The sequence below is a fragment of the Octopus bimaculoides genome, chromosome 16 (assembly GCF_046866305.1).
Source record: "Octopus bimaculoides isolate indiv1 chromosome 16, ASM4686630v1, whole genome shotgun sequence".
NCBI lineage: Eukaryota > Metazoa > Mollusca > Cephalopoda > Octopoda > Octopodidae > Octopus > Octopus bimaculoides.
Genome location: NC_142943.1, coordinates 44,937,081 through 44,955,907, shown reverse-complemented (window position 1 = coordinate 44,955,907; position 18,827 = coordinate 44,937,081). Strand labels below are relative to the sequence as shown.

The window sequence follows — 18,827 nt, the reverse complement described above, 5'->3', positions numbered from 1 at the left end:
ATTAAGACTAGATTGTATCATACAGAATAGAACTATGGCTGCATGGTTAAGAAGTTTAGTTTGCAATGATATGGTTTGGGGTTTAGTTCTACTGCACTGCACCTTGAGCAACTATCTTTGATTACACCATCAGTGCAGGCCAAAGACTTGTGAGTGAATTTGGTAAACAGAAACTAAAAAGAAGCTAGTCATGTGTGTGTGTGTGTGTGTGTGTGTGTGTGTGTGTGTGTGTGTGTGTGTGTGCATGAGTGCATGTATGTGCATCTTTGTCTTGACACCATATGTTAATTGTAAACAAATATCACCATCATACAAGAAGTGTTATTGCTTGCAAACTTCTGTGAAACCATGTCCAGACTCGACAGAGAAAATATTAGCTCACATGAAAACAGGAGACATGGTTTTCAACAGAAAGAGCATCCAGCCAGAGGAAATTCTACACCAATGAAGAATCTCATCTGCTGCATGCAAGCATGGAAAAGTGGATGTTAAAGCAATGATTATAGAAACAATGATGATGAAAATTAGTTTCGGTTAATGAATTTACAATGAATTTATACATCCAAAAATTTATCACAATGAAAACAAACACAGGATCCTTATTTTTGCCACTCTCCCATTATTCCAATGCCATAACACAATACAACTAGCTGTGGAGTGAGCAGAACTACCACATTATGTGGTTTCCCCTCACAAACAGTTAATACAAGAGAGATAATTTCTTAATAATATTTGGTAGTTTGAATTATTAGAAGTTTGAATTTGAAATTAAGGAATAAGATGCACAGAATACACATTATCTTTTTATTTACTTCTTCTTACCTATTACAAAGTCCTTAAAATTTCTAATTAGAGGTAATCAAGCACAGAACTATTCTAGTCTTCTTAGTGTAACAAAAAAACAAAGTCCATCTTATTCCATTATTTCAGAGATTACCCCAGTTTCTAGAATACTCAGGCGATACAGAGAGTATATGTTTATTCACTGGATGGGACACAAAGCCCATCACACAGTTAACTATCACCACCTCCACCGCTTTCCTCAAGGACACAATGCACGGCCATTCATGAGAGATGAAAAGTCAAGTTAACTTAAGTAAATCAGGATGGTACTAAATACCAAAAAGGTACACTATTTTCTGTTACCCCATGTCAAACACACACATGTATACACACATACACACACATATGCGGAGACAAATATGCATATATACACACGCACACACATATCCAATAGTCTTCAGTACAGTTTCCATACATGAAATGCCAGGCTGTGTGGTTAAACCAGTCTACAGATTAAGATCATCAGTCAAAAACAAGAATTATCTCTCTAGCAAGCTTCCATACAGCTTTCCATCTACAAAGACTCTCAAAGCTTTAGTCAATACAAAGTTACAGTAGAAGATCCCTGTCTGTCCAAGTGTCATGCAGTAGGATCAAACCCAAGTTTGATACAGCTTTAAGGATAAACTTCTTAGCCACACAACCATGTTTGTGCCCAGGAAAACACTTTTTAAAATAATTCATCTCTAAGACCAATGCCAATAACAGGAGTAATCAATCACCTGACCACTGGAGAACTTCAGCCAGTCCATAATTGGGCATTGTAGACAGTTAAGTGTGCAACTAACGATGAGATGTTGGGGCTTTCATCCAGCAACAGCTGAAAGCCTCAACATCAGCTAAATGCAAAGATAAAGTTGATAGTGCTTCAAAACTTATGCTCTGCCCACAAACATATCAAACTACTCAGAGTGGGTTTGAAGCTACAGCTTAGAAGTAATTAAAAGACAATACCGGCATCTCCGCTGCCACCACCACTCCGTCCACTTAGTTATTACTCTTCAACTCTGAAGTGTTTCTATATACACCTACTAGTGTGCTTTATTGTTGCTATGACAATCAAACGCACACATACACACACCCAAAATATATATACATATTTATATACACTCATTAACACATCTATGTCTGTTATATATTCCACACTCCCTTTAATACATCGACATATATATATATATATGTGTATGTGTATATATATATATATATATATATATATACATACATACCTACAAACATACTTATATATATATACACACACACCCTTTAACTTACTTTCTATATATAACCACTTCCTTTAATATGCCCATACCCATACCTATGTTGTTCCTGGCAAAACTGCTGGCATGACTGTCTAGTTAAGAAGTTCTCTTTCCAACTACACAGGTTGACCAAAGCTTTGTGACTGGATCTGATAGATGAAATTGAAAGAAGCTCGTTCAGTCCTACCCCTTTTGCAGTCTGCACTCCCCACACAATCTTACAAACCATCCACCCACACATCCATTTCTACCCAGCTTGTGCCTTGTGGGGCCATCTGGGCACCATTATCTGTGTCTTGCAGCTCCTACTGGTCATTTTCTCTTCTCCCCATCCATTTTTTTTTTTCTATACAAGATGTGAGTAGCCATGCAGATCCCTCTGCAGGGACCAGTTCTGCCTTGCTCTCTCATAGTATTTCCCTCATCCTGTGACATGAAACTGACAACCCACTACCTATCCCAGGGCTTGTAGTCCAGTACCCCAGGCTAAAAAAAAGACTTCACCCACATAAAGTGTTGTTAGCTGTTTGATGGGATATGAAAGGTTTAGTCCACTTTGAATGTTTAAAACGCAAACCAAATGATAACAAAGGAGTCCTACTGCTTGAGCAGCATAAGTCAACACTAGAAGAAAAACGACCATCTTTGGTTTCAAGATGAAAGATATTCTTCCATCAGGATAATGTTCGGCCACATACAGTGAGGATCACATTCCAAAGGCTGGAGCAGTTTGAATGGGAAATGATGCCCCACCCACCATGTTCGCCATACATTGCTCCATCTGATTATCCTTTATTCTGTAGTCTTCAAAATCATTTGGACAGAAAAACTATGAATTCTGTAGACAAGGTCAGAACAGTACCAGAGGAGTATTTTTTGTCATGGACAAGTGAATTTTGGAAGAGGGGCCTTGTAAGTCTACCACATTGATGGAAGAGCATTGTAGAAAATGAAGGAAACTATATTTTAGATTAAAAAAGAACTTTATCTTAATTTTAAAAAGTAAAAGAAGTATTAAAAAAACCCACATTATTTATGGGATAACCCAACACACACATATATATATGCACACAAACACATACATTTAACATACCTATACACCTTCCCCTTATAAGCATATGCCCTTTAACACACACATGGCCGTTGCCAGTACCGCCTGACTGGCCTTCGTAGGATTTTCGAGCGAGATTGTTGCCAGTGCCCCTGGACTAGCTCCTGTGCAGGTGGCACATAAAATACACCATTTTGAGCGTGGCCATTGCCAGTACCGCCTGACTGGCCTTCGTGCGGGTGACACGTAAAAGCACCCACTACACTCTCTGAGTGGTTGGCTTTAGGAAGGGCATCCAGCTGTAGAAACTCTGCCAAATCAGACTTGAGCCTAGTGTTGCCATCCGATTTCACCAGTCGTCAGTCAAATCATCTAACCCATGCTGTCATGGAAAGTGGACGTTAAACGATGATGATGATGATGATGATGATGATGACACACACTTATGAACACATGCTCTTGAAGATACACATCAATTAATATATGAAACAGCTGTTGAACATCATCACCTACTGATCCACTGACCACACCATCACTTGCTCACAGGGTTTGCTCTGGCACCTCATCACTACCACCTTATTTTCTTCCTAGTTATTGCTACCTACCCTTATGTAATGCAGGATAGCCATGCACCTTCTCTATTGCAATACACCTCTGCTTGTCCCTAACATAAAACTGCCTCTCTCTCATTTCAAACACATCCATCTTCCACCCTACTTAGTTGAGGAGGTTTTTCTCTCTTTCCTATCTTGCAAGTTACTTGGCAAACCTACTATTGCTGGTGGCACAAAAAAAAAAAAAAAGCACCCAGTACATACTGTAAAGTGGTTGGTATTAGCAAGGGGCATGCAGTGAAAAAAACCAAAGCAGACATTGGTGACCAATACTGCCTTCAGGCTAGTCAGATCTTGTTAAACTATTTCTATAAGTCCACCATATATAAGAGATGGACATTCATCTTTGTCTAGCATTAATTTCTTTCAGTTGGTATTTCTGTTACTGTCCTAGTGTCACACCTTTGGAACAGAACTATTACAATATATGCTTTGAAAAGTAGCAGTTTATTTGTATCACTAACCAAACATTTGTAAATAAAGTAAAGTTTAAATCATGTTACTGTCTATGCTGCTAATTAGTGCATTTGTCTAAATGTATCTCTGCCATCACATCCAAGATAAGAATCTGTGACAATAGGCAGTTAAATTCTTAAAATGGTTTGTGTATGTGTATTTTCAAAGAATTCGAGTGATGAACAATTATTACTTGGCTTTTAAATTATTGATTTTTAGAGCTACTTCTACCAATACAATTCTAGAACTGGTTAGCTGTCTTTGACTTGCTAACAACACTTAAAATGGTCATATCACCAATAAAAGCAAACAAAGGCAGTTTTACAACAGGAAGTCAAGTGAATGGTCTTCTGAAGGTGCAACCATATTCTTACAGAGATATAGGCATTATGTAATCCAAATTAAAACAAGGAAGGTGCAAGTGTGTCTGCTTGAAAACATCTCAGATTAATTAGCTGCCAGAAATATCACTAATATTTTTTGCACCATCAAGTTAATGAACATCCCTTGAGTTGTTTTGGTGACAAACACTAAGACAATATACAAAGGCTATTTCCTCTGTTGCCTTCTCTCTGCAATTTTTTACAAGCCACCATTTTGTTGGCTAGGCTAAATACAGTGAAGTTCCCTGAATCTGCAAGATTTGAATTCAGAATGTAAAGGCCCAGAATGAATACCACAACACACTTTGACCAATGTTTTGACAATTCAGATAACCAATCATTCTGGATGGGTCATTATTTTATCGACTTAGGAAGGATGAAGGGCAAAGATGACTTCTGTGGGATTTGAACTCAGAATGTAAAAATTCAGAATAAATACCACAACACACTTTGTCCAACACTGACAATTTAGACGACACACCGCCCTGGACTTTATCTTATCAACTTTGGAAGGATGAAGGCATGACCTAATGATTAGAGTGCTGCACTCACAATTGAAAGATTGAGGTTTTGATTCCTGGACAGGGCAGTACATTGTGTTCATGAGTAAAACACTTCACTTTACATTGCTCCAACCAGGTCAGCTACAAATGAGTAACCCTTTAATAAACTGGTGCACCATTCAGTGAAAATATTGTGTTCTTTGTCACTTACATACCATGGGAACTGAGTAATCAGCCCTGTGAGTCCTAAGACTCAAGACAGTAATGTCGAGAGATTAATAATAGCAAAAGATGAAGGGCAAAGGTTACCTCAGTGAGATTTTAACTCAGAATGTAAAAGAGCCAGAATAACCGCCAAAACACAGTTTGTTCAATGCTTCCGATAATTTAGACAACCCACCATCCTGGACTTTGTTCTATCAACCCTGCAAAGTTGAAAGGCAAAAATGACAGTGAAATTTCAAGTCACAATGTAAAGAGCTAGAATAAATACTGCTGTAACAATTTTTACCAATTCACCAACTAATATGGTTTCAAATTTTGGCACAAGGCTCATAATTTTAGGAAGGGTGCCAATTGATTACATCAACTCCCATGCTCAACTGGTACTTATTTTATTGACCCCAAAAAGATGAAAGGCAAAACTGACCTCGGCAGAATTTGAACTCAGAGCGTATGTCACTAAGCATTTTGCCCAGCATACTGATAATTCTGCCTGCTCACTGCCTTAATTCACTTTCATATTAATATGAAAGTAGTAAACGTAAGTAAATATAAGTGAACATCAGACATAACAGTATTAATGAAGAAATTCAGTACTTCATAGAAAGTCAGGATATCTGGAACAGCCATCCTATTTACATAACCACATAAATGTTACAAAATTGCACTTTTTTTGAAAAACAGGTGTCTATATATATTTGTTATTGATAGTGTTTGTTGTATGTGCTTGTCTGTTCATATTATCTATGTACCTATCTATCCGTATGCCTATCTGTTTACATTCATATCCATTTACCTACATATATACGTATTTACATATATATACACACATACAAACGTCTACATAACAGCCCACTAACTATTCTTCCTGTATATATATATATATATATATATATATATATATATATATATATATAAACTGTGGGTATGTGTATATATATATATATATATATGTATGTATATATATATATATATGTATGTATATATCCCAAAGTCTAGCAGGTCAAAACTGCAAAGTTTTCTTATAAAGGTTTAACACACATGTACTCTATAAAAAAGTTTCGTGAAATTTTTCAGCTTAATGTTAAACTGTCTCTATAACAACTTGATGTAAAAACAAACATTGATATCTATACACACTCATAACGAAAGAGAGAGAGAAACAGAAACAAAGAGAGGGAGTTTCACCTCGGGCTGGGTTGTTCTTGACTGTTGTGACCTACCCAGACCAGCGTAAAATTCAGAGTAGACTATGAACTTTTGATATAATAAATAAATCTATTCACTCTCCTGAATGCATTGAGTTTTATATCAAATAATGTTTGCACTATGTCAAATATATTTTTACAACTTTAGGATAGCAAGCTGGCAGAACCATTAGCAGGCAGGGTAAAACGCTTAGCTGCATTTCATCTATTTTTACGTCCTGAGCGCAAATTTTGCTGAGGTCAACTTTGCCTTTCATCCTTTCAGGTTTGATAAAGTAAGTGCCAGTTGAACACTGGGGGTTGATGTAATTGATTTACCCCTCCCCCAAAATTGCTGGCCTTGTGCCAAAATTTGAAACCAATACATTTTACAACTCTTGCATTATGATATATATAATTTAAAGTTGAATCTATATGAGTCATTAGTCAGTTTCATTTCCTGAGTTGCCTGAATAGATAAGGAGAAACTGCATAACAACTACCAACACTGAATAATAAATAATGTAAATTTACTCCACCCCTTAGTATTGAGTCCTTTTTTTAATATTTTTAGTTTATTCAGTTAATTGCAATTCAAACTAATGTGAACCCACAATCACTACACGCACACACACATGCAACCAACAGTTTAGATTTCCAATGAGATGATCCAGTAAAGAGGGATAAAAGAAATAATCCACTATCATTAATCAAAGACATTAATTCCTACAGGATTATTAAGGGATCATTGTCATCACCATCATTGTCACTAACAGCACCATCAGTACCATTGTCAATATGACAATCAACACTGCTATATCACCATCATCATCATCATCATCACCATCAATATCATAACTATTTTATACCATGTGCATTTATGAACCATCATGGCATTGGTCATAGATTTCCAACAGGCCAATTGCTGGTGCATTGTTTTTGATGGTAAAAGTAACAAGAAAGTAATTACTCTTTAACTCTTTTACTTGTTTCAGTCATTTGACTGCGGCCATGCTGGAGCACCACCTTTAGTCGAGCAAATCGACCCCAGGACTTATTCTTTGGAAGCCTAGTACTTATTCTATCAGTTTCTTTTGCCGAACCGCTAAGTTACGGAGACGTAAACACACCAGCATCGGTTGTCAAGCGATGTTAGGGGTACAAACACAGACACACAAACTTATACACACACATACATATATATACATATATACAACGGGCTTCTTTCAGTTTCCGTCTACCAAATCCACTCACAAAGCTTTGGTCGGCCCGAGGCTATAGTAGAAGACACTTACCCAAGGTGCCATGCAGTGGGAATGAACCCAGAACCATGTGGTTGGTAAGCAAGCTACTTACCACACAGCCACTCCTGCACCATGTGTGTAAGACAGAAAGAAAAATACCACAAAGGTATTGTATTTTTGCTCAACATACTTATTTTCTTGCTGGCATGTATATCTTCTGTTGATACACTGCTAAATATTGTACAAATGAAAAAGGAGTGCTCAATATATGTTGCAGAAGATATATGTGTATATATATATATATAGAGAGAGAGATAGGGGGGAGTAGAAGGAGGGGGGACAGGGGAGAGAGGGAGGGAGAGCTGTCATGTCCTCAACAAGGCTAAAAGGCCTTCATAACCCTACAAGCAGAGACAACATATGGTCAAGAGAAACTTTTAGTTATGTCACGAAAATTACACCCTCTCTAGTGCTGATAGCATGATAAAATGTACCCAACAATACCATGCAAAGTGGGTGATGTTGGGAAGGTCCTCCAGTCATAGAAAACCATGCCAAAAATGGAATTTAAGAGTTAGATTTAGTCCTCCAATTCATCTAAGAGAGCAGTATCTAAGCTATACCAGCATGAAAAGTAAACATAAAAATTATATATACACACACTCGTGTGTGTGTGGGGGGGGGCATATATATGTATTATGCTAGTTTTAGTTATTGAAGGATAAGTGAATACATTTCACTAAAGATCAAATGTATTTACACAATCAAGATGACAATTTTGAAGTTTCGCCAAAGTCCGACAAAATTTCAAAAGTCACTATTATCCTTGTATGTGTGTGTGTGTGTGTGTACACATACACACACAATGAGCTTCCATAACTTGCATCTGCTAATCTGACCCCTTGCCATGTATCTGTATTGGGTGATTAGGTAGGTCAACAGTGTTGTGTGTGTGTGTGTGTGTGTTCAAATGATGAAATGAGAGATCTTGTTTTTTTTTTAATTTCCATTTTAGTTGTTGAGTCTAGGGGAAGGAGCAGTGCCTATAAGCCTAAAAGACCCTCTGAGACTGGTGTGGTTAATGCTATTAATGTTCCATTCAAACTGTTGCTGGTCAATACCTGCAGGAAAGACACAATCAGGGAGCAGAACTATAAAGCAGTCTTATTGCAGGGTTGGCATAGAACAGGTTTCAAATGGTGAGAGTATGATTTAAGAAAGATTTTAACTGCTATTTTGTAGTATGTTAAGCAACCTCATGTATGCTGCTTTTGTTGGTGTAAGAGGCAAACTTACTTTTTGAGCATCTGCTGCACATGAAAACACTAACAAACAAAGAATATCAAACTTCAAAGACAACAATTCTTGTTTCTAATTGTGTCACAGACAACAGATGTTCAACATACTGACATGTCATACAAAGGGGCTTGTGAAAAGAATCTGAAATTATGAAAAGAGAGAAGGAGGTATGTGCATTTGATATTTTAAATCAATGTTTTATAAATTTATCTGACAATGGGATGATGGATTTGTGGGAGCAGAATTGGTTTCTTTTATGGATAAATGAGTACCTCCCCAAGCCACTAACCATTCAGTCTTAAAGTAAAGGAATGTAGCCTACTTTTGTTGTTATTGTTTTTCATTCAGAATGTGGCCTGTTCTTGTTTTTCATTTAGAATAAGTATTATGTTGATACTATAATCAAGTCCACAACTTGTCAGTACATAAATACTTTAATGTTACAACCATTCTGCTTCAAAATATACTTTATAACACACACATACACACACACACATTCGGATAAAAACTAATTATTCATTTCATTGCCAATCATTAGTATTTAACAAAAAAGTAACAGGTGGTACTGGTCATAGTAGTGTTGTGTAACACTGGGTGAGCTGTGATCTAGCAGACCGATGTCATAGACTGATACCACAGACCAATGTCACATAGACAGGTGACTGAATGACTAGGGTTGATCCACAGGTCTATTATTCCATGTATGCCAAATTTTTGTCTTGTTCACAATATTACACAGTTTGACACACAGTAGTGAATTGCCATGGTACAAGGTGATAGTCAGGACTTGGTACAGTTTGAGCATAGTACAACAACACAGTGTCTCTCTACTGTCCAATCTATTTGAGGACAATACTACATGAGTCAGTCAACTGTGATGCAGTGACACTGTGGACATACCACACTATCTCTACTGTCCAGTCTAGTTGAAGATGATACTATATAGTCCAGTGGTTTTCAACCACAGACCATATGACGCCTATGGTCCATTTAAGATTTTGGGGTCTCCACACAAGCAAAATAATAGATTGAGTCTATGAAAAAAAATTGTTACTCTCTCTCTATCTATATATATATATATATATATATATATATATATATATAATCCAGTCTATCTCTACTCATCTTGCAAGAAATATCAGCAAAAATTTCCCTTAAATTGCAACCTATAATTTTAAATATTTGAATGAAATAGAGTTCATTTGGTAATATTGGTAGTGATGATGGTGACACTACTAATGCTGCTTAGCCCCAGGTCAGCTCAAATCAAAGGCATTCAAGTAGTGTCTATCATCTATAATTTTTTTTTGTTCAGGCAATGTATACCCAGCACTACATTATATAATGCATCCTTCTTTATTTTGAAAGACAGAAGGGTGTGATTTGAGAGTCCCCTATGCCTGTTTGATGGTGTGAATTGCTGCTGTTGTTCATATTCTTCTGGTGGAGGTGGTGGTGGGTTAGTGATAATAGTATCATTGTTATTGTGGTGGTGTTCATGAAAATAGTGGAAGTAGCAGTGGTGTGATGGTGGTAGTTGGAGTGTTATGGTATTATGCTGATGATAATGGTGCTGCTGTTGATGACAGTAGTCATGGTGATGGTGTTGATAGTGATGGTGGTAGTAGTAGTAGTAATGGTGGTGGTGGTGGTGGTACACAGGTAGAAAAGAATCAAGTTCACTCCTGAACCAAACCCAAAATAACAAAAGCCCAATGTTTCTCATTGCTGTACAGCTCTGAATGTTTTCACTAAACATTGTTTTATCATAAATAAACATCAACATTGATTACACAATCAATCTCAACTAGAATCAGGTCCAACACAATAGAGATTTAAATATTACTTTTTAACAACTGCTATGGACATGTATACACACAGTCATGCATGCATGTGTGTGTGTGTGTGTGTGTGTGTGTGTGTGTGTGTGTGTGTGCATTCATCATTTTAGTGTCCACTGTTCCATGCTTGGAGGGGTCAAACAGAATTTGTTGAGGCAGATTTTTCTACAGCCAGATGCCCTTCCTGCCATCAACCCTCACTTGTTTCCAAATAAGGTAATACTTCCGTGGTCAGGCATTTTTTTCACAGATAACTGCTCATTTACAACTAACATGTGATATTAAGATAAAGCTACACATAGACACACACACACACACACACACACACACATACATGACAGGCATCCTTCAGTTTCCATGTACCAAATCCATTCACAAGGTACTGGTCAACCCAAGGCTATAGTAGAAGACACTTGCTCAAGGTGCTGCATAGTGAGACTGAACCCAAGATCACATGGTTGGGAAACAATTTCTATGCTTGTGTCTATACACATTCATAAACACACACACACACATACATATACATAAGTGGCATGCATGAAACTCTCTGTCCTTTTGTAACTTTCTGCTAATTAAAAAAATAAAAAGTATTTACTCTTATGTATTGAGTACTGTTTCTCTTGTTTGTTTGTCCTATGTGGTTAAGAAGCTTGCTTCCCAACCATGTAGTCTTGGGCAAGTGTCTTCTACATTAGCTCCAAATTACTCAAAGCCTTGGAGTGAAGTTAGACAGAAACTGAAAGGAACCCACCATATATGTGTATGTGTGTGAGTGTGTGTTCATTTCTTGACACCATGTGGTGATTGTAAATGAGCATCACTGTCATGACCAGCCATAGGAAAAACATTACCTTGCTTGAAACTAGAAAAGGTGGCAGGAAGGATATCCAGCTGTAGAAAATATGCCACAAATTCCATCAGACCCTACAAGAATGGTAAAGTAGAACATTAAAGCAATGACAAAGATGGTACACATTAACAGGTTTGCCATTTAGTAGTTTCTTCAGATTGTAGCTTGAAAGATTAAAGTTTTAGCATATAAGAATGAGACAGGACTATGTGTGTGTGTGTACGTGTGCATGTATGAATGAATGTATCTATGTATGTATATACACACACACTGTACTATAGATATAGAATATATTAACTGACAGTGCTTGTATAGATGGATGTAAAATATATATTACAGATGAGTAAGATACTAAGATACACACAGTTGAGGTGTTTATAGATAAATAAAACAAATTGTATTGCTCCATATTGTATGTAAAAATAATTCTTACCATGAAAAATGATCTGTATGTATATATATGCACATGTGCATGCACATATACATGCATGTATGTATTCATGTATATGTGTATATATATGCATGTGTATGTGTGTTTGTGTGTGATCACCATCACCCTCGTCAAACTGAATTCTGACTACCAGATATAAATAAATGTAGGTTACTCTATCGGTAACCTCAAACAGGTTGATAAGGAGCTGGTGTTTAGCTTCAGTCTGAAGGAACTGATCTAATGGGAGATACTAATTTACTGCGCACACGCGCGCACACACACACACACACACTATGACAATCTATTTCCTGTAAGCATTCCCAGATGATCATCAGCTAAACTATCATCTCTCTCCATGCACCAATACTTTTCCAGAAACTAGAAGAGAAAGAGGCTACTGAAGTATTGAGACTGCAACTGAAAACATACAACATGAGGAAGAGGAAGTATAGTGTTAATTTACCTGCTAGAAATAGCAGCCAAATCTCTGTAAATTACACTCTAATGTCTTGAAATAGGGTCACAGTAAATAATGCAGTCTGGAGCACACTATGTTGAACAACATAGACAGGATGATCATGGTTGGAATATATTTTGTCATAAATCTGTTTCATCAGGGTTGACTTGTAGCAAAACAACAACAAACAATGACAATGATTGAGCATCCTGAACAAGATCTGAACTCACAATCAGGCATGGCCAAGTAGTCCAGACACTTGAGAAGCAGTACTATGTCAGGAAGACTAGACTGTCCCCTCTATATTACTGCTCTCCAAGACTAGTAGCCAAATTTGTGATTTAATGTGTCTACATGCTACACATGCATCATTATTGGCACAGTTTCTCTAAGTGGATGCTCTTGCTATCATCAATGTGAGCTGGCACTGAAGACTAGACTCTCCCCTCTATATTACTAACCTTCTAGACAGGTAACCAATTTTGTGATTTACTGAGTCTACATGCTACACATGCATTATTCTTGGCATTATTTTTGGCTACACATGCATTATTCTGAATGGATGCTCTTCTATCACCATTATGTACTGAGTATATTTAACCCTTTAGCATTTAAACCAGCCATATCCAGCCAAAATATTTTACCTGTTTTATATTCAAACTGGCCAGACCTAGCCTCTCAAACCAACACTACAATATCATTCTAAAAATTAAGAGTTACTTCATCTGAATCTCAAAGCTACAAAATAATGCCTGATTAATTTTAAACCATGTGAATAAATAAGCATTACTTTTGACAGAATAATGTGAATGCTTGAGTTAAACCTGCCTCTGTCACAAGAAAAGCCGTGCCATGCCACGAGAAGTTCTCTGCTGCTAGCTTTCTAAACAAGTACTCTATTTTGCAGTTTGCAGAATCTACATTATACTCTAACATTCCACTCTGGCATAATTCTTCTAACTAGATGTCCTTCCTAACACCAACCACTTTACAGAATATACTGAATGTACAGTTCTATATTTAAGAGATGAAGAATTATGTACATTATTTACATTAGATGAATATTTGTCCTCATCTTGTTTCTTGTTAACACGTTTCGGCTGATATACCCTCAAGCCTTCATCAGGTGTCTTGGGGAAATTTCGAACCTGGGTTCTCATTCCTAAGGTATTTTTTGATATTATTATTATTATTATTATTATTCAGGTCACTGCTTGGAACTGAACTTGGAATCTTGGCGTTAAGAGCGCTGGCTACTAACCCCAACATTCTGAGTTCGATTCCAAGCAGTGACCTGAATAATAATAATAACATCAAAAAATACCTTAGGAATGAGAACCCAGGTTCAAAATTTCCCCCAAGACACCTGATGAAGGCCAGAGGGTATATCAGCCGAAACGTTGTGTTAACAACAAACAAGATGAGGACAAATATTCATCAAATGTAAATAATACTGAATGTATTTTTTTGCATCACTAGCATTAAACAGGATATCATTATTATTATTTGTAAGTCAGTGAGCTGGCACAATTGTTAGAGCATCAGACAAAATGCCTAACAGCATTTGTTCCAGCTTATTGTGTTCTGAGTTCAAATTACACTGTGGCCAACTTTGCCTTTCATCATTTTGGGGTTGATAAAATAAAGTGCTAGTTGAGTTTTGTGATCATTAGATTCGACTAACTCCCAACCCTTAAAAGTGCAGGCCTTGTGCCTAGATCAGAAACCATTATTAATAAGAGCAGGCAGAATCATTAGAATGTTAGGGGGAGAAAATGCTTAGCTATATTTGTTCTGGGTCTTTGCACTGAGTTCAGATCTTCACAACAGCAAGTTTACTTTTCATCCTGCCCATCCTGTAACTATCCTCACACAGAATCATTGCCAAATGTTAATAAAATTGCTATTTCTAAAAAAAAAAAAATTTCTTTTATAAACCCACAAGATTGTAGGAGAGAGTTATGGTTTAGTTGATATTGCCACTCCATCCACTAATAGTTGACAGGTTCTTTATTTTATTTACACAGGAAGGGGTTTGAAATGAGAACACAACACAAGAAATAACAAATACCACAAGGCGTTCTGTCTTCGCTCTATCAATCCTATCATTCACAGAAAACCAGTTCTATAACAATGTTAAATTCTTCTTCCTCTCACATTTCCAAGTTTTCTTATTTATTGATTGTCAGACGATGCTAGTCATACTACAATTACGATATAACTCATTGATCTTTCAAGAATTCCATCGGAGATACTAAATTCTAAAATTGTCGACACAGTGTGGGGGTTTGATTGGTTTGGATTTTTTTTTTAAATATTTTTTTGTTTTTCTTTTCATGTTATTTTAATTTCTGTAATAATTTAATACAAGCATAGCTGTGTGGTTGAAAAGCTTGCTTCCCAACCATGCGGTCTTGGGTTCAGTTCCACTGCCCAGCACTTTGGGCAAGTGTCTTCTATTATAGCCTTAAGCCAACTAAAACTATGTGAGTGGATTGTTAGACAAAAACTGAAAGAAGCCTGTGGCATAAACGTGTGTATGTGCATGCACACATGTACCCAAGTCTTGACATCATGTGATGGTTTAAACAAGCCTCACCATCATACAAGCGATATTTGTTTCCAGTTTTCCATGCAAAACATGTCTAGCCATGAGAAATTATTACCTTGTATGGAAACAGGTGCAGGTTGGTAACAGGAAAGGCATCTGGTCATAGAAAATCTGCCTCAGTGAATTCTATCTGACCCATGCAAGCATGGAATAGTGGACATTAAACTATTATGATATGTTAATATATTTTTTTACAGTCTTTAAACCTATTGCCAATTTATGATTATCGGTGGGTGCGCTGAAAGTGTAGCTGCTAGAATAAGAATAGCCTGGGCAAAGTTTAGAGAGCTCTTACCCCTGCTGGCGACAAAGGGACTCTCACTCAGAGTAAAAGGCAGACTGTATGACGCATGCGTACGAACAACCATGCTACATGGCAGTGAAACATGGGCTGTAACTGCTGAGGACATACGTAAGCTCGCAAGGAATGAAGCCAGTATGCTCCGTTGGATGTGTAATGTCAATGTGAATACCCGTCAGAGTGTAAGTATCTTGAGAGAAAAGCTGAACATTAGAAGCATCAGTTGTGGCGTGCAAGAGAGACGATTGCGCTGGTATGGACATGTGGTGAGAATGGAGGAGGATAGCTGCGTGAAAAAGTGCCACACCCTAACAGTTGAGGGAACCCGTGGAAGAGGTAGGCCCAGGAAGACCTGGGCTGAGGTGGTGAGGCAAGACCTTCGTACATTGGGCCTCACCGAGGCGATGACTACGGACCGAGACCTTTGGAAATGGGCTGTGCGTGAGAAGACCCGGCAAGCCAAGTAAGATCGTTGCCAGTGCCCCTGGACTGGTTCTTGTGCGGGTGGCACATGAGATGCACCATTTTGAGCGTGGCCGTTGCCAGTACCGCCTGACTGGCTCCTGTAGGATTTTCGAGCGAGATCGTTGCCAGTGCCCCTGGACTGGCTTGTGCGGGTGGCACATAAAAGACACCATTTCGAGCGTGGCCGTTTTCGTGCGGGTGACACGTAAAAGCACCCACTACACTCTCTGAGTGGTTGGCGTTAGGAAGGGCATCCAGCTGTAGAAACTCTGCCAAATCAGACTGGAGCCTGGTGTTGCCATCCGGTTTCACCAGTCCTCAGTCAAATCGTCCAACCCATGCTAGCATGGAAAGCGGACGTTAAACGATGATGATGATGATGATGATGAATAATAATTATCATTACTATTAATAATTGTGATTAAATGATAATCATTATTAATATTGCTATCACTATCATCAATGACAGGCAGAATCCATAGCAATGTTGCTGAGTAAGTCTGAATCCTCTTTTGCCCATCCAGGTTGATAAAAGGATCAGTCAAGTACTGAAGTTCACAGAATCGACTATACCACTTCTCTGCAAAAAATTAGAAACACTTTGATTTTTAAATCAAGAAGGAGTGCCATACCCATAACCCTTTCCAGGACCTCCAAGACAGGTAGAAGGGAAGGAGGAAAGTATCTGAAAATTAGTACCCTAGTATGGCCACACTTCAAAAGATATATACTTGCAAAAGAATAAAAGAAATACTAAAGTGAAATGATATTGACCACTCCCACCTCAAATCGAAACCCAGTCAAAGCAATATATTCTTCCTACTTTAGGTACAAGGCCTGAAATTTGGGGAGAGGGGGCTTGTCAATTATGCTGGCCCTAGTGCTCAACTGATACTTATTTTATTTCTTCAGAAGAATGATAGGCAAAGTTGTCCTCAGCAGAATTTGAATTCAGAAAATAAAAGCCAGAAGAAATACTGCTAAGCATTTTGTCCAGCATGCTAATGATCATGCCAGCTCACCACCTTACCAATTATATCAATAATCATTTCTAATTTTCATCTCAAAGGAATATATTAATTATACTAAAAATAATTATTAATTTTCACCTCAAAGACCAACATTTTTCAGAAGGTGATGGTGGGGAACTAGTGCTACCAATTTAATTGATTTGGAGTACAGGCATGGCTATGTAGTTAAGAAATTCATTATATAACTATACAGTTTGTTCAATACTACTGTATAGCATCTTGGGCAAGTATCTTCTATCATAGCTTTGGGTTGGTCAAAACCTTGACAATAGGATTTGATAGATAGAAATTGCATGGAAACCCATCAGAAGGAGCGGTTCTGCTCTTGGTGGGGTAGATTTAATTTGTCACCCACTCTAATACTATCACATGGACATTGGGTAACCCAGTTTAAGACTACCACATGGCTTTTGGGTCACCCAGTTTAACACCACTATATAGCCTATACATTACCAAGTTCAGGACCATGGTTCAACCAGTTTAACACCACCACATGGTCCTCAAGTGTCTTTAGCAAAGTTCATATCTTTAGTCTGAACATAACCTCCCCCTTCCCCTCTCTCTCACATCACTCATGGAAGTTCCATAAAGGGTTGTGGATGCTGCCCCCTTTATTTTTAACAAAGCCAAAAACAAAAATTTCTCCAGTACATAATTGGTACTCAACTACTGGCACTACCACAACATCCAGAAAGGTGAACCTTAAAACTACAGAACTAATTCCTATGAAGTATGTAGTCCAACATATCTATCTCTGCCATTTCTTCACTTCACCAATAAAGTGTTTCTAATATAGTTCGGTAAGGGGCTTAAAATTCAAAAGGAAGGGGTTGGTGGATTAGAATGACCCCCCAGTATTTGACTGATACTTAATTTGATCAACCCTTGCCCTCAGCTTGCCTTCAATGAGATTTGAACTCAATGTAAAGAACCAAACAAATACTGCAAAATAGTTTTCCTCCAATGCCCTAATGATTCTACCAGGTCACTACAATAATAATAATCCTTTCTACTTAAGCACAAGGCCTGAAATTTTGAAGGAGGGGAGTAGTCAATTGCATCAACCCCACTGTTTCACTGGTACTTCATTTGACCCCAAAAGGATTAAAGGCAAAGTCGACCTCAGCAGAATTTGAACTCAGAATATAACAACGAATGAAATACCACTAAGCATTTTGCCCAGCATGCTAACCATTCTGCCAGCTCACCATCTTAAATAACAAAAAAAGTAACAACTTAAAAGACCAGAAAGCATCATGGAGGTGGCTCAGCAAGGGTGACTTCAAAAAGAAAACTGAAAGCCTAATCATTGCTGCCCAGGATCAGGCATTGATTACCAACTCAGTGAAAAGGGGGATATAGCACACAAGTGCAATAAGCCTCTGCAGAATGTGTGGGAAGAGGATCAAAAGTGTGACTCACATTGCTAGTGCTTGTGATAGTCTTGCACAGAAAGAGTACAAGTGCAGACACATCAAGGTAGCCCAAAACCTTCACTGGATACTATGCCGGAAGTATGGATATTAAGTAACGGGTGCTTGTTACCAATATACAAGGGAAAAGGTAATGGACAAAAAGAGGAAAGCAAAAATCCTCTAGGACAAGGTGTTAGAACACCAAAGGCCAGATATAGTAACCTTTAGGAAGGACAAACAAGAGTTCCTAATAATCAGTATGTCAGTGCCAAGAGATCAACATTATTATGAAAGAAAGAAAATAGAATGATGAATATGGAGACTTGAGAATTGAGATTACCAAGATGTGGCAGCTATGACAG

General features: G+C 37.7%; 1 protein-coding gene across 9 annotated transcripts in view; it reads right to left on the bottom strand.

Annotated features, from left to right (window-relative positions):
• The window catches only part of LOC106868966 (uncharacterized), a 180,308-nt gene that overhangs the window by 94,949 nt on the left and 66,532 nt on the right, over nucleotides 1–18,827 (bottom strand). For 4 of the 9 annotated variants that reach the window (XM_089364545.1, XM_014914442.3, XM_014914443.3 and 1 more), the window contains exon 2: nucleotides 5,419–5,534. The exons of 4 other annotated variants lie outside the window; for them this stretch is intronic. The gene's annotated coding sequence lies outside the window, so the exon portion shown is untranslated. Of the gene's footprint in view, nucleotides 1–5,418; nucleotides 5,535–11,753; nucleotides 11,827–18,827 lie in introns of all 9 variants that reach the window. One more of the 9 variants, XM_052973866.2, reaches the window with a different exon arrangement.